This window comes from Scylla paramamosain, chromosome 29 (genome assembly GCF_035594125.1).
Source record: "Scylla paramamosain isolate STU-SP2022 chromosome 29, ASM3559412v1, whole genome shotgun sequence".
Taxonomy (NCBI): domain Eukaryota; kingdom Metazoa; phylum Arthropoda; class Malacostraca; order Decapoda; family Portunidae; genus Scylla; species Scylla paramamosain.
In genome coordinates, this window is record NC_087179.1 from 19773622 (window position 1) to 19790430 (window position 16809).

Sequence of the window (16809 nt, forward strand, 5' to 3'; positions counted from 1 at the left end):
CAGATTCCCACTGTTTATCCACTGTTTGTGTTGAGTGCAGTGTTTGGCCAACCACTTGTGTGTTTTGGGGGCTCAGACCAGCAGATTCCTACTATTTATCCACTGTTTGTGTTGATCTAGTGTTTGGCTGCAGCCACTTGTGTTTATGTAGGGGACTCAGACCAGCAGATTCCCACTGTTTATCCACTTCATTTGTGTTGATCTAGTGTTTGGCCAGCCAACTTGTGTGTTTTGGGGGCTCAAGACCAGCAGATTCTGCCACTGTTTATTCACTGTTTGTATTGATCTAGTGTTTGGCTTCAGCCACTAAGTGTGTTTTGAGGCTCAGAACCAGCAGATTCTCACTGTTTATTCACTGTTTGTGTTGATGCAGTGTTTGGCCAAATGACCACTTGTGTGTATGCTAGGGGACTCAGACCAGCAGATTCCCACTGTTTGCATCCATTTGTTTGTGTTGAGTGCAGTGTTTGGCCAAGCCACTTGTGTGTATGTAGGGGACTGAGACAAGTTTATTTAATGTTAAATAGTGACCCGTTTGACAGTTGTAGCACCTGAGAGGGGTGTTGACGAGCTGGGTGTGCAGGGAGACAGGAACAATTACAAAAGGATTTACAAGTTCAAATGGTACATGTATCTTCAATAATACAGATAATAAGTAGATAAATATTGAAATTAATATAGAGTACCATTCTTTATTTAACACTTAACCAAACTTAAGCCAACTGCTACACACACACGCTAACTCAGACAGTTCCCCTAACTAACTATACAATCCCGCAGGAGGCCATGTCGGAGGTGCCGGTGGTGGGAGGTCGCCAGTTCCGAGTACGAGGTGGAGGAGGAAAAGGAAGAGGAGGACGAGGAGGAGGCACGGATAAGGAAGAAGAAAAGATTATTACTCTGTAGCCCTCCCTCCAGCTGATAAGGGGATATTGAAGGAGCCCTTCCTACTGAGGTGTGTCTGTCTACCTGTGTGTCTCTTTCTATCTACTCTCCTTTTCATTTTTCCAGTTTCCCATTATTTTCTCCACCCTCCTCACTGTCTTTTTCTCAGCCTCTCACAACCTCATCACACCCTCTCCCCAGCTAATTCCACAGCCTTCCTCCACAGCCTCTCTCTCACTTCTATCTCATTCCCAGTGCTTATCCAGACCATTCCAGGACTCACCCCCAAACTGTCCCAACTGTTGGGATGGACTTGAGTCCATCCCAACTTCTCACAGCCTTCCAGCCTTTTCACAGCCTCTCTCTCTCTCTCTCTCTCTCTCTCTCTCTCTCTCTCTCTCTCTCTCTCTCTCTCTCTCTCTCTCTCTCTCTCTCTCTCTCTCTCTCTCTCTCTCTCTCTCTCTCTCTCTCTCTCTCTCTCTCTCTCTCTCTCTCTCTCTCTCTCTCTCTCTCTCTCTCTCTCTCTCTCTCTCTCTCTCTCTCTCTCTCTCTCTCTCTCTCTCTCTCTCTCTTTCATTCCCAATGTATCCAGACCATCCCAGACTCACCCCAAACCATCTCCAAGACTCTCTCTCTCTCTCTCTCTCTCTCTCTCTCTCTCTACTCTCTCTCGAGACATATAGACTCACCTGACCAGTAAGTATACGAACTCTGTCTCTTCTCTCTTCCTCCCTCTCCCTCTCTCTCTCTCTCACTCTCCTAACTTCCTCTCTCTCCTCCCAGGGGAGAGTCCCCAGTGGTGAGCAGATGGTGATGCTGGAGATGATACTGGCATATGTGAGTATTATAATTAGCCATAAACACTTGCTTGCTTACTTTCATGTCTACACGAGGTTCGTTCGATGCAAGGAGTTGTGCACAGGAGGCGTCCGAAGGCTGTGTAACTGAGCGCGCCGAATCTGAACCTGGTGCCACAACTTACTATGTTCAATCGCAGGTGCGTGTGTGTGTGTGTGTGTGTGTGTGTGTGTGTGTGTGTGTGTGTGTGTGTGTGTGTGTGTTTTGTGTGGTCATTTCACTATCTGCCTCTATCTGTTTAGTTTGTCTCCATCTGTCTGTCTTTCTGTCTATTGGTCTGTCTGTCTGTCTGTGTATATGCAATGATTTTTCAGATTATGTATTTTATTTTTTATTCTTGTGTACTTGTGTCTGTCTGTATTGTATGTCTTAATGTATCAGTCAGTAGAGTCAGATCAGTCAGAATCACTCAGTTAAAGTCAAGTCATTCAGTCAAGTCAGTTAGTCAGTCTATTCAGTCAGTTAAGTCTGAGTTATGATCAGTTAGTCAAGTCTGTCAGTCACTCACACAGTGTTAATCTCTCTTCTCCTCCTCCTCCTCCCCTCCTCCTCCTCCTCCTCCTCCTCCTCCTCCCTCCTCCTCCTCCTCCTCCTCCTCCTCCTCCTCCTCCTCCTCCTCCTCCTCCTCCTCGTCCACCTCCTCTCCTCCTCTCCTCCTCCTCCTCCTCCTCCTCCTCCTCCTCCTCCTCCTCCTCCTCCTCCTCCTCCTCCTCCTGTTCCCCACCCCTGCCAAGAGGTGAGTCGTATGTACGTGTGTGTGTGTGTGTGTGTGTGTGTGTGTGTGTGTATGTAATAATAGTAATGCTATGTACATATATAAATACTGTTAATATTATGTGATAAAAAATATTGCGCATGATGATGATGATGATGATTCAAAGTGGTGATTATGAAAGTATGTGCATTACTAATATAAGGGTAGATATTATTGTTATTACCTGTGTGTGTGTGTGTGTGTGTGTGTGTGTGTGTGTGTGTGTGTGTGTGTGTGTGTGTGTGTGTGTATGTGTGTGTGTGAGGAATAATTGAATAATTGAATAATTGATGCTCTCTCCTTTGCTATTCATTACATATACATGGACAGATGTGCCTGAAGGAAGTGTGTGTAAGGGAGGATAAAGAGATCATGCTGGCCTATGCAGACGATGTCGCTGTTATGCAAGTGACAGGAAAGCCAACAAGATTCTTCAAGAGGCCATGACAAAGATGGAATGATGTTTTAAATAGGGAAGGAATGAGAATGAACAAACAAAAAACTTATTTACTAGTGGACAAGCAACAAGTGATGGTGTGGCTCTGAGCCACTGTAGTAGGGATGTTATGGTTTAAGTGTAGGAAGTTGCAAATGCTCACCTAACAATTGCACTCTTAGTAGAAAAACACAAACAGGAAGTTTATGCAAGTTTTTATCCTTATATAATAATGTTGTATTGCATCAAGTACCTCCATACATTACTGTCTCTATCCAGTATGAGACCTGGTGTTCAGGAAACACAAGCATGTGCTGGATATAACAAGAAGCCGGCATTGGTGTGAAGGTGACAACATTTCACATCTATGTTATACATACTTTTATATTATTAAAGCTTATCTTATAATTATTTCTGAAAAGAAGATTGACTAATTTTTGTAGTATTTATGACTTAGAACTACGAGTATGATAAAGCTATGAATTGAGTATAATTCCTGATTTTGTTTTATCTTTTCATTATATCCTTCCTTTGTTAATTGAGCATTTTATATTACTGGTAGCTTAAACAAATGCAAGAACGGTTCAGAAGTATCCAACCTTGGGCTAACTGGGCCAAAATTATGGTATCATTCAAAATGTCCTTCAAAGAAAGCCCTCTGTAATCCAACCACACTTAGCTGCCATTAATCCTTCCATTTCTCATCAATTGCAGTGTTCTAACATGTCATATTTTTCCCTTATAGGGTTGAACATCATTTTCATGGAGTTCAGAGCAAAAGGCTTCCTCATTCCTCCCCAAGGTGTTCTCGGATGGTAAGCAGGTTTGACTCTGGAGCAAACCTGACCAAGGGCTACTGCCCAAGGCTACAGAGGTTCCTCTCCCTGAGGCTGAATGCACCATGTGAAGGATGGTTCTGTTATGTGGATGAATGTCATGGGTGGATAGCAGTGCCACCACATTCTGATACAATGCATCCATCACTCCACTAGCCTCAGCAACGCTTCTGCAACCAATGATAGGTATAACCCTTGCCACATTCTGCATGGTCTCCTTGGCTCCTCAGATAAGGATACTGTCAACAGGTTTGGGATTGCCAAAAAATCATAAGGAGCTATGTCTGAAAAGTCCAGAGAGAGAGAGAGAGAGAAAGAATGAGCAAGAGAAAGAGTAGGATGAAGCAAGAAGGAAAGAGAGAATCAAGAGGGAGGAAGAGAGAGTAGGGACAAGAAAAAACAGAACAAATAAATCCCCTACACGTCTTGTCTCCATTCACACAAGCCATGAAAAGCTTGTCCATCCCTATGAGTGCTCAGAAGGCAGTGTTTCCCACTGGATGATGTGGAAACTTCAGACACCCAATCATTTAATGGGCTTTAGTAGGTTTGTGTCACACCATGTCTTCTGTAGTTGTACACTGACTACATTTTGAAATTTTTATCTGTTCTATTTAATTTTGTGTGTATGTACACAATGTTTATGGTCAAATAAACCTATTTATAAAACTATTATATCTGTGTGAGTAAGATAAAAGCAGTTATTGTTATTATTATTACTTATTATTATTATTATTCATTATTATTATTATTACACATTTTCCTCCTTGTATTTAAATATTATTATTATCTATTATTATTATTCATGTATTATTATCATGAATTGTGTCTTGTTTATAAATAAAATACTGTAACTGATTATGTATTTTTTTTATCATTCATTTAGACTCTCTCTCTCTCTCTCTCTCTCTCTCTCGAATAAAATGACATTGGTGAAGAACTCTAATAATTAAAGTGCTAAAAAATCCATTAAACTACGAGAAATAAGACAAATAATTAATGACACACCTAATAACACAAACAAGGAGTAATAAACAAAACTTAAGCCAGAAAACACGAAAAGATAAAACTATCATATATAAAGAAATACGAAGTAAAAAAAATCATGAATATCTAAAATAAATAACTCATATAAATCAATAAACACGTAAGGAACAGTAAATAAACAATTAAGCCATTCATTGCACAGGGCCACAGTCAGAAAGTGAAAAAAAAAAAAATGCTTAGTTAAATACCGAGGCTAAATAAAACAAGGAATTGTGACAAATGACAAATAAATTAATAATAAATACATAAGGAATAATGAATAAACAAAAATTAATGCCAGGAAGACTATTATAATTATTGCAAGGAGACAAATATATATATGTATGTATTGTAATACATGTATAATTCGAGGTTAAAATGGCCTCAAATCTGACTCCAACAGCAGGCCATAGAGATGAAGGTGTATCACTCAAGGCAGGGAGGGGGGGAGCAATGAATAGGGGGAGGGGCTATAAACTATTGGGGGGGTATTAATTAATGACGCATCCAGTTTAGCGTGTGCGTATATTTCGCGTTGTGATAATTTAAAGGTTTTCTCGCATGTTTTTATCTTTATTTATTGATTGATTTTATTTATTGTTACCATTTTATTTTTTTGGCAGGTGTTCATATTTGTTGGAAAGTGTTTTAAGTAACTGTGGCCTCATTGCAAAATCAAAACTCCATTCATTACCTTCGTGGGAAGGTTCAGTGTGGCAACAGTTTTAATTCACATTTTGGGTTTTGTAGTAAATTATCGCATTTTCTCATATTTTTCTTTGCTGGTAACAAATTGTCCCTTCCACGCCATATATCTTCTGACTGGAAAGTTAAGGAGCCTGGGGGCGCCTTCCCCCCCCCCCCCACCTCCCCATCACTGCTACGCGTTTTTTTTTCTGGCAATCAGGTCAGTCAACCAATCAATCAATCCCTTCATGAATCATACCCATTTCCAGGTGTCACCCCCACTTCTATAGATCTCTCAATTCTGTCATGTATGTCACCCAGACAAGTGCTAAGGGCAAGCTGAACAAGTACAAAGGGCAAGCCAGCCCAATGTCTCTTTTAATATTCTTGCCTGAAATAACATTACAAATATGAGGGTCTATTAATCATCCATTAAATAATCACCATTTTTTATTTGCTTTCCTCATTCCTTCTTCCTTCTGTATTGTTAAATTGGTTATATCATTATCCCTTCCTGTGTTTTAGTGTTGCCATTCACCTGTCCTCTCTTCTTCAGCTGATATTTATGGTTTGTATTTTAAAATAGACTGGCATAACTTTACAATTTATACACAAATAACAACATAAACCAATAATGCATTGATATTATCCCCATGATAGGAGTGGGACATTTCCACTCTACATCATTAATGAATGCATGATGAGACATACACTATTACAAAGCTAATGAGTTCAATAAAAAACACTCCAATAAACAATTTCAATAACTTTATTAAAAATAGCAATCCTTTATAAATCATGAAACTAGAAAACTTTAAGAACCTGGGGCTATAACATCAAATGCACAATAATGCAAACACTTTTTACACACACACTCTTCTCGTAATGATATTTCCTAATATACAGATATAATTCCAAACAAGAGAGAGAGAGAGAGAGAGAGAGAGAGAGAGAGAGAGAGAGAGAGTGATGAACTACCTGGGGTCATAAATGGTTAGTACAGGTATCAGTCAGGCAAGCATAGTGCTTGCTCGGCCCCATATGGAATGTAAAAACATGGCTTCATACTCATTCCAGACCTGGGATTATGGCCAAAAAGTTACCAAGCAGTGGGTGAGCAAAATCCACAGTGAGGTAATATTCAGTATCATTGAATTAATAAGATGCAGCCAGTAAAGATCATTATGTGCAATGATACTCACTACCTAGGAGCATTTCAGGTTCCCCTACCAAGAATCTGACCATGCTGGCAGGGATGGTTAGGCTACAAACACATTACATACTTCTCCATTCAAATCAGTCAGCTGATTAAATGGTGAGTTAAACCATTTTGATCATCCTAAATCATATTAAGGCATTGCGGATGAGACCTGGACAGCTTGGGTCAACACCTTTATACATAGGTACTCCACTACTCTGTGGGAGACACTTGATTGTGGCAAGAGTCATCATGCCAAATACCAAACACCATCCTTGACAAAGCACAGCATGGCCCACTCATCCACAGGAACCAATACAATTTCAAGTCTACATAGACAAAAATGTTCATGAATTAAATGCAATATTGTAAGTTTTAAATGTTATGTGGTACCTTAGATAGATGACAGGTCTTGAGATAGAGAAAATAAGAAATGTCTTAGGAAGAAGGTATTTTGTCATATATACTATGGAACTCCATATATGACCTGTATGACATAGATGACTTCAGTGATAGCAGATTTTGTCCCTTATCAGAGTGGTTGTGTAGCTTCAAAACAAATTAATGATTCATCATAAACAGAGACATTTGGAGCTGATTGGTGAATTACAGTTTCAGAGTGGATACGGCATACACTGGGATGATAAAACTACTGGCAGTCATAAAGTAGATGAAAAAATACTGTGGGGAGGAATGTAAAGCAGTAAAATATAAAAACAAAGAAAGAAAGAAAGAAAGAAAGAAAGAAAGAGAGAGAGAGAGAGAGAGAGAGAGAGAGAGAGAGAGAGAGAGAGAGAGAGAGAGAGAGAGAGAGAGAGAGAGAGAGAGAGAGAGAGAGAGAGAGAGAGAGAGAGAGAGAGAGAGAGAGAGAGAGAGAGAGAGAGAGAGAGAGAGAGAGAGAGAGAGAGAGAGAGAGAGAGAGAGAGAGAGAGAGAGAGAGAGAGAGAGAGAGAGAGAGAGAGAGAGAGAATGATGTGACATGACATCTTGGGTACAAATGAGTGCATAGTAACCATACACTGATACTTGTCCCTACATATACAGTGATAAGTTTACCCAAACACAATGGACACGGATGGAACTTTTGGAGGCTAAAGTGCTCCAGAGTGACTGGTGGACTCCATTTCATTGCGGAGGTCCAGGATTCTCTGCACAGTTGGGCTTTTGGTGTCAGTGGAAGTGGTGGCAGTGTGGTCAGCAGTAACAGTTTTGGTCTCTTTCTATGGGCAAGTTCTGTAGGATTCATATTCCTGCCTCCTCACCCAGGGGACATCAGTGTGAAGGGTCAACAGAGCATCAATTCCCCTCCTCAGGCAAAGAATGATAGATGCAATTTTCTGTTATTTCTTGTTGTTGCTCCACCTTTTCAGAGTGCTTGAGGCGCTGCGTCAGCCAACTTTCCACTGCTGGTGGGTGTCTCAGACTCACTGGTTCCTGTTCCACATCAAGAGTGTTAGCAGATTAACCACTTGTATTTCATCTACTTAGTACATTACATCATTACATAAATAACTGGTGTTATCTGATAGCCAAAGTGCTAATGAGCAACATACCACAGAAATCTGTTTATTTCAAGAAAAGTATGAAGATAATAATAATGTTGGGTTGCACATCACAAGATGGCTCAATTTTTACTACTCACCAGCATATGCTAAAGATAGCAACTGGACTCTTAAGGACACTGCTTATCTTCTCAAACTGCTGAAAATCATGATCTGCTTCCTTTTTCCTGCACCAGCTTTGATATCAAATCCTGCAGGAAACAACTGTGTTAATTCACATTTTGAATAAATCTAGCAGATGAAATTTCACTTACAACACCTTATGTGTCTCTGGTGACTCATGGAGGACAGATACATCACCTGAGAGTAAATGGTCAGTGAAGAAGTTGACCCTTGATCCTGGCTAATCACATTGAGTACATTAAACACTCCTGTTAACTAATAAATGAGGGATGAATTTCTCTGGAGGAACACATTACATAACTTCCCTGGCATTTAGAAACATTTTGCTCTACATGAACTCTTATGGAAGCTTTACTACAACATTAAATCTCAGCTAAGATACCAGATAGTGTAGCCTCCATCTGAGAACAAGGTAATGATATGAAGAGCTTAGTACTTTGGTCAACACCTGAATAAGAACAGATTTGAGATGCAGCAGAGATCACTAACCTGCCAACAATTGGAATGAGAAGTGTGTGAGATGCAGCAGAGATCACTAACTTGCCAGCAGGGTGAATGGAAAGTGTGTGAGATGCAACAGAAATCACTGATACTGCCATGACATGAATAAGAAGTGTGTGGGATGCAAAAGAGGCACTAACCTGCAGAGTGGTTTTGCTTCATTTCCTCTCATTCATGATGGAGGCCACAGCAAGGTCTAACTCGCGTTCTCGAGCTTGTTACTTCATCACTCCTACCGCTGCAACTTCAAGCTAGATGGTGATGTGATCACCCTGAAGAAGGATAAAATTCTTCATTAAAAGACCAAGGAAATGGCATACAGTAAACAGTAAACACTTCCTCCACTTCACTTTTACAGATGATTCAAATGCCAAACAACATGCCACATGATGGACTCTGTCTCCTCATGTGCTGGCATGCTTAAGCTGCTACTTCCTGTCACTTAGCTCAGCCACCTCCCTTCATGCTGCAAGTTAACCTGCTCTCCAGGACCCTGTGAGGCTCCTGCAGTTGTTGCAGCTTCTGTTAAAGCTCAGTTCCTCCCAATCCTGTTGTTTCTCCTAGTAAAGCAATAAGTTTGTTTCTCTCAACTTTTTCTTAATACAGCCTCAATAAACAAATCCAATAACAATGGGGGGGGGGGGGGGGGGGGGGGGGGAATTGAGCAACAGTAGGGGAAAAATTATTTGCTTTATTATTAGAGAATATGGCTTTCTTACCTTTTGGTTCAGTTATGACATCAACTGGCAACACTGTGAGCAAGAAATTCTCCCAGCAGTTTGTTATACTTATCTCCTCTCACAGTCTAGCTTCAGAACCAGAGAACTTCTGCTTTACTCACTCTCCAAACCTGCCCCAACCTCGAGATGTCAGTGTAACTACTTGGCCAGCAATTTCCCACTTGGTAATGTCTGTACCTGGAGGTGAAAAATTGATGCAACAGAGGGAACCAGACAAGAATGACCAATGGAAGTAATTAAGAGCTGTAAATGTAAGAAGTGGGTATAAGACTAAGGGAAATAGAAGGGCAATGGAGAGAAGGTTAGATCCACCAGAAATATCTAGAGGCCAGGAAAAATTTTAACTTGTAACAGAGATAACTAAGAGCAACTGTGAATGAATAAATGTGATGTAGCCCTCGACCCATGACTGGGAAAATGCAAAAACAGCACCTCAGACACCAGGACCATGATGACTGGCAGCTCCCAAAATTAGCTGCTGGCACAGCACTCCTAGTCACCACAGGAATCTACATCCACAGCTAATCCTATCAGCTGATCATCTTGGGTGAAGTAATTGTTTATCAGTCTGGCTGTTGAGTCCTGATACAGAGATGTGTGTGTGTGTGTGTGTGTGTGTGTGTGTGTGTGTGTGTGTGTGTGTGTGTGTGTGTGTGTGTGTGTGTGTGTGTATTCACTTTGGAAAGCCTCCCTCCAGGGAGAATGTCAGTTTGATATACAAATATATATTCATGTGGATGGTAGCTCACCATTTAGCTTCTGAGTTCTCACATGAAGGCATGCCATCCTTGTCTTTCCTCCTCTGAGGGAGTAGCTTTATACTCTGCTGATAAGTGCTTACAGCTCACTATTCTGTCTTGTCACGTTTTTCATTTCTAACTGTGAAAAACCTAAGAAAATGATGCAGTAAGTTAACTTGTTTAACCGCGTACCACATCATTTTATGCTCAGTATGCCAAGTTTAAACAGGAAAGCCTCACCAGAAGCATCAACTAAAGACCAAAGTGATTAACAAATCTCTTTCTTCCTATAACCCTTAATGACAAAAGCTGCTGATGTAGCATCCCATCTCCATATCTCACCATTTTTACCACCTTCATGATTCCATTAGATTACATTAGATTACATTCAGAACAGTGTGTGACCAATGACGTCTCTATACTACATTGCCATGACAAGAATACAATGACTTACTAGTTTATAAACCAAGGACGCCCTCCATTCTGCATTTGCCATGACAAGAATACGGGGCTTTACTGAACATAAACCAAGGACGCCTCCATTCTACATTGCCATGACAAGAATACAGGGCTTTACTGAACATAAACCAATGACGCCTCCATTCTACATTGCCATGACAAGAATACAGGGCTTTACTGAACATAAACCAAGGATTCCCTCCTCCTCTCTCTAAGGGTTAGGTTCTCTCAACAGTTACAGCGTGGTGTGAGAGATGCAGTGCTGTCAAGGCTTTACTATTTACAGGAAGCAACACACCAATAAATAAATGTTACTTTGGAAATGAAACTGAATAATCAAAGGCTTTATATCTCATGAACTTCCTTCTTTAATAAACTGTCTTCAAGCTGACAGACTCCAGTAGTATTGCATCTTAGGAATATTCTACAGCTGATTTCATAATAACTGCTCTCTAAAACTGACTACATGCCTCCTTCCCTGCCTCCTACAGACTCTACTCAACAATTGTTGCTATTCTGTTCATGCTGGTGTGACAGTTAACCAGTATATTAATTCCTTAGTTATGTACACTCTAGAATGGTGGTTCATTTTATCTACCAGTGATTTGAATTCCCAGCTTCTAAGTATTACATTATTATTTGTTGATTGGTACCATTTGTATGCAATCAGAGAAAGATTTCAATATAAAAACATATCCATGTTACTGTTACCTTTCAGAATGTAAACCAAAATGAAAGCTATGTAAATTCTTACTTTAGATTATGTTGTCATTTCATTGAATGATGTAATTTCTTGGTTCTTGTGCTTCTTCAAATGCAGTCCCTTGTCTGGTTTCTCTGTCAATTCTAATTTCTTATTGCTCTGTGGAAAAACAAAGTGCAAATGTTTAGCTGATGAACTGCACTTTTATATATTTTCATAGACGTACAGGATTATCAATATTGATCTTTCTAAAATTTCTGATTAGAGACTTGGTACTCCTCATATTCCTCCATCTATACGATTAGAAAAATTTTGACACTCAACTGTTTCTACACTGAACATCCTCGGGCTTATAATCTGAAGGACTTCCATCTCATCTCTAGCTAAAACAGCTTCTATGAAGTTAGGTGTTCTGAGAGGAGGAGCTGAGGAGGGATAGTAGGAGTATGAAGGAGACAGGGTGGAATCAAAAGGATCAAAGTCTTCAGAGAGTTGCAGGAGGACATAACTGGAGCTAACATGCCTGAGGAGAGAAAGAGAACAGATCACTGGAACTCTGGAAGGAGAGAAAAGAGGGAGGTCAAGACACTTATCCACCAAGGAGCTTTGAATGGCAATGAGAGGGAGCATAAAAAAAAAAAAAAAGAGGATGAACTGATTCAATAATATTGCTTTCACAATTTCAATATTGTTCACAATTTCTGCAGGAAGTTTACTCCATATATTTACTATACGATTAAAGAAAAAATGTTTGGCCTTGTGGGATTTAAAACGTTTGGGTATAATCTTGAATCTATTATTTCTTGTTAGGTAGAATAGGAGGAGGAGGAGGAGGAGGAGGAGGAGGAGGAGGAGGAGGAGGAGGAGGAGGAGGAGGAAGGAGGAGGAGGAGGAGGAGGAGGAGGGAGAAACAAAGATAGGAGGGAAGGAAGAAAAAAGGGAATAGAGAGAGAGAGAGAGAGAGAGAGAGAGAGAGAGAGAGAGAGAGAGAGAGAGAGAGAGAGAGAGAGAGAGAGAGAGAGAGAGAGAGAGAGAGAGAGAGAGAGAGGAGTTGGTAAGGAAAATTATTACAATGGTCCAAGGTGAAGAACAGGGACTGGAATGAGAAGTGGAAGAAGCATATAGAATTTGAAAATATAGTGAAGGAGGTACCATTAAAAGTGAGAATGAGATCCCAAGTTACAGTAAAGGAGATCCTAGTGAGAACTGGGAAGCTGGCTGAAAATTCAGAATACAAGAATATTTGGGTAAAAAAGAGATATGAACTTGGAAGAAAAGGATCTGAGGAATGAAGCCAAGCCAGAGAAGTACAGAGACCGAGAAGCAGAAATTTTATTGGAGGGTACTAGATATGAAACTAAATGGTATATTCAGGAAAGGGAACAAGAAATGAAAGAACCACAACAGCAGACAGACAAATTGCATGTGGTGTATATTAGAGTAATATATACAAAACGAACTTCATGTAAACAAATAAAATTTTCAGAAAACTTGTCACACAAAACCTTATTAACAACTCACCTTCTCCTTCTGCGGCATTTCCTTCCTTCTTATCTTTCTCCTTTCCTTCTCCATCTTCCTCCTCCTCCTCCTCCTCCTCTCCTTCCTCTTTCTTTCCACCTTCCTCCTCCTCTTGTGACTCTTAACTCTCTTCCTCCTCGTCCTCCTCTTCCCCTGTGCTTCCCTCCTCTGAAAGAAAAGACTTGTTTAAAAAGCAAGCAAATATAGTAGTAATAGTAAAAAAAAGTCAATGAAATGAAAGTTTATACACATATGAAATTAGTGAAAATTTGACACCAAACATTCTCTATCTGTAACATTACATCAGAATGACGAGAACACAAGATATGAAAAGTGAAAGGGAATGATGTATATAACAAAGAAAAACATTGTATAATGACATATGACAGGAAAATAATCTTGTATACTTGTCCCTTAAATACTTGCTTCCTTGTATATTAACTCCCAAAATGCTCATTCCTTGTACTCTCATTTTCAAAACACCTCTTCCTTATATATTGTCACTCAAACACTCCTTTCTTGTACACTTATTCCCAAATCATTCCTGTCTTCCTGTATTCTCATTCTCCAAACACTCCTGCCTCTGCACACCCAGTTCCTCAAAACATTTCTTCATTGTTTACTCATTCCCCAAACACACCAACTTTCTTGTATACTTAGCTCTCAAAAGATGCATTTTTAAACATCCATAACTCCTTTTATTTTCATTCCCCAAACACTCCTGGCTGTGCACACTCCAGCACGTTAACACCACACACACATTCACACTCTTAATATCATCTGTCAGCCCCTAGTGGAAAGGGACAATCTTGTGGCCCACCATACTACACCTCAGGAGGTCAGACACAGCATTCAGTTAACAAAAAATCACATTAACACCCACTCCCCACAGAACATAGTAACACAAAATCAGATTAACACTCACCCCAACGTCACATTCACAAGACAAGTTCTCATCCCACAGCCGTAAACTGTTTGCGGCCACCTACGAGGACCTTGCCAAGAAGATGCTTGCCTACACAACCCCAACGGACACAGCTCTGTACCGGCGCATCCCGGCTAACACGACAGGCCTCGCCAGCATCCTCTTCTTCATCGAGCGACTCCAGAGGTGCTACATACCCGCGGGGGAGAAGCCTGTTAGCATGGGAGTTGCTGCTGGCTGGTACATGTTGTCAGCTCTCCTACAACAAGGTGAGGACCTGTTGAGGTGTAAGACTGGTCAGTTCAAGTGTTGGAGCTAGCCATTCAACCAACTAGCCAATCAATCAGTCACTCAGCTAGTCAGTCAGTCAGTCAGTCAGTCATTCCATTTTGGCCATAAGTCACTGTTTACTTAATCAATCCCTCCTAAGACACTGCACTTTTTTCAGATTATAGAGCTGATAGGTCTCGGTAGGGGGTTGACAGGCCTTGGTGGGGCTTGAGAGCGCCTTGGTGGGGGCTGACAGGGTTTGGTAGGGCTTGGCAGGGGTGACAGCAAAGGCTTCTGTTTAAAATCTCACATCTCAAGCCACCTCATTACTTGAGAGGTAACAAAGGGCTTGGCAGAGCTTGACAGGGATTGGTAGAGGTGACAGGGGCAGGCAGGACTGACAGGGGATGACCTAACCTAACCTAACCTAACCTGACCTGACCTAACCTAATGTAAGCTAACTTAACCTAACCTAACGTAACCTAACTTAACCTAACGTAAATTATTCTAGACTAACCTGACCTGACGTAACCTAACCTGACCTAACTTTGATGAACTGAAGCCAACCTAACTCAGCCGAACTAACCTAACCAAATCTAATTATATAGAAATAAATAAATAAAATAATAAAAATAAATAGAAAAAAAAAACACATGATTCAGGATTCTGAAGCAAACCAAAACAATAGATAAAAAATTGTAATAAATAAATAAATAAACAAATATATCAGAGGAAAAGAAGAAAAACAGTCTTACAGGTGTTTTTGAGGTACTATGGCACATGGTACACTGCCAGGCCCTTGTACTGCACCATTAACACCACAATGTACACTGACATGGTACTGCAACAGTGGGAGTCTTGCAAGTTGATTCACCACTCTTGGAAATCGTTTAGGAGGTCTAGGAACATCACAGTTAGGTTAAGTTTTTGTGCTACAGTTTAAAGTTACAGTGATGCATGGTACAGTGGTTTATGGTGTAGGTAGACAAGGCCTTCCTGCACCACTAGCACCATAGGGTACAGTGCTGTGGTATAGTGACATGAAGAAATTAAGAAAACAAACTGAAGATTCATTTACCTGCCAGACCCAAGGCATACATTTATACTTTTATCATTACAGGTAGAAATCTATATATACAGAGAAACATGACATGTATGTATGTATGAAATATGTATGAACAGTATATTGGCATATAAATAAGCGTAGGTGAGGAGAAATTAATATTGTCAGTCTGGGATGACAGAGAGGGAGGGGATGGAGATGCAGGCATAGGTGACGCTGACTAACACAAAGTATCTTATTTAACTACAGACTAGGATTATCGGGCTGGGATGTGAATAGTAGATGTGTAAATGAATAATTCACCTATGGGCGTGAATGAGAAGAAACAATGAAAAAAAGAAGGGCACCGATGTTTTGGTGAGGGCGGGGAAAGGAAGGAAAAATATGGAAAAATTATCTTGTTATTTTTCGTACTATAGACACATTTTTACATGCACAGGAACTCAGGGTACATGTATCAATGTATAATCTATGTATGAACGCAGTATAGATGTATAAATAAGCGTATCAGGGAAGAAATAAGGAAAAATGTTAGCGACAAGGCGGTTGTTTGGTGTCGGATGGTGGGGAGAGGGGTCCAAACACGTACTATCAATCTCACTGACAGCTTGGACTATCACGGTAATACATTCATGGCAGATGTATGGGTGTATAAACTATCTATACACGCAGTATGGCGGTAATAATAAGCGCAGGAGATAAGAAAACTGAAAAAAACGAATGAAGAGAGGGCCAAGTTGGTGACAGGCAGCGGAGAGAGAGAGAGAGAGAGGGAGAGAGGGAGGCGGACATTGAAGAACCACTAATGTCACTACTATCTTGGACTATCAGGGTGATAAGTGCAGGGTGAGCATGTGTGACTATTACCTTCGCGATCTCTGAAGGCATCAGCTTGCAGCGTCTTCACAACCTGTATTTCGTCAATCTCTTGCTTGTTGGTGGTCTGCACGGAGGACCTGAGCCCATCAAAGACAGTCTTCGTAAATGTCTTGATCTTTTACGTTACGGCCTGTTTTTTTTTTTACCTGACCTTGACCTGCAGGCTTACATGGCTCTACAGGCTAGGGGAAGGCCTGGGACACATGTCTGGCGGGTCAGGCTAGGGCTGGCTGCAGGCTGGGAGACAAGATTCGCTATTATACTTTTCGATCACTGGAATGAACCGAGTAGCTGCGCGCGCGCGCGCCATGACGTCACTACGAAGATGCCAGATTTGTTTCACTCCCCTGGTCTGGCACTGTAGGGCTCTATGTGGCACTGTACGCACTCACACACCTTATACACGTAATACACACCTGCACACGAAGCACCATCACTTATGGCATTGTGACACTAGAGAAGAGGCCTGTACACAAACACACATAGACACACACACACATACACATATTCAGCCACACACACGTACATAAAGAATCAGAGTCTTTCACTCATTCAATTAAGAAAAAAAAACCCAGACTGTTCGCCACTCAAAAAACATCATAATATTTTTTCAGTGGCACTGCGGCATTGTGAAGCCACCATG

The 16809-nt window shown here is 40.8% G+C and overlaps 1 protein-coding gene across 1 annotated transcript in view; it reads right to left on the minus strand.

The window, feature by feature from the left end:
- The window catches only part of LOC135115593 (uncharacterized), a 35755-nt gene extending 19138 nt beyond the window's left edge, over positions 1-16617 (minus strand). Inside the window, exons 1-4 of the transcript XR_010276026.1 lie at positions 16155-16617; positions 13955-14231; positions 13030-13197; positions 11560-11667 (exon numbers count right to left, since the gene is read on the minus strand). The gene's annotated coding sequence lies outside the window, so the exon portion shown is untranslated. The remainder of the gene's footprint in view (positions 1-11559; positions 11668-13029; positions 13198-13954; positions 14232-16154) is intronic.
- Positions 16618-16809: the final 192 nt, after the last annotated feature.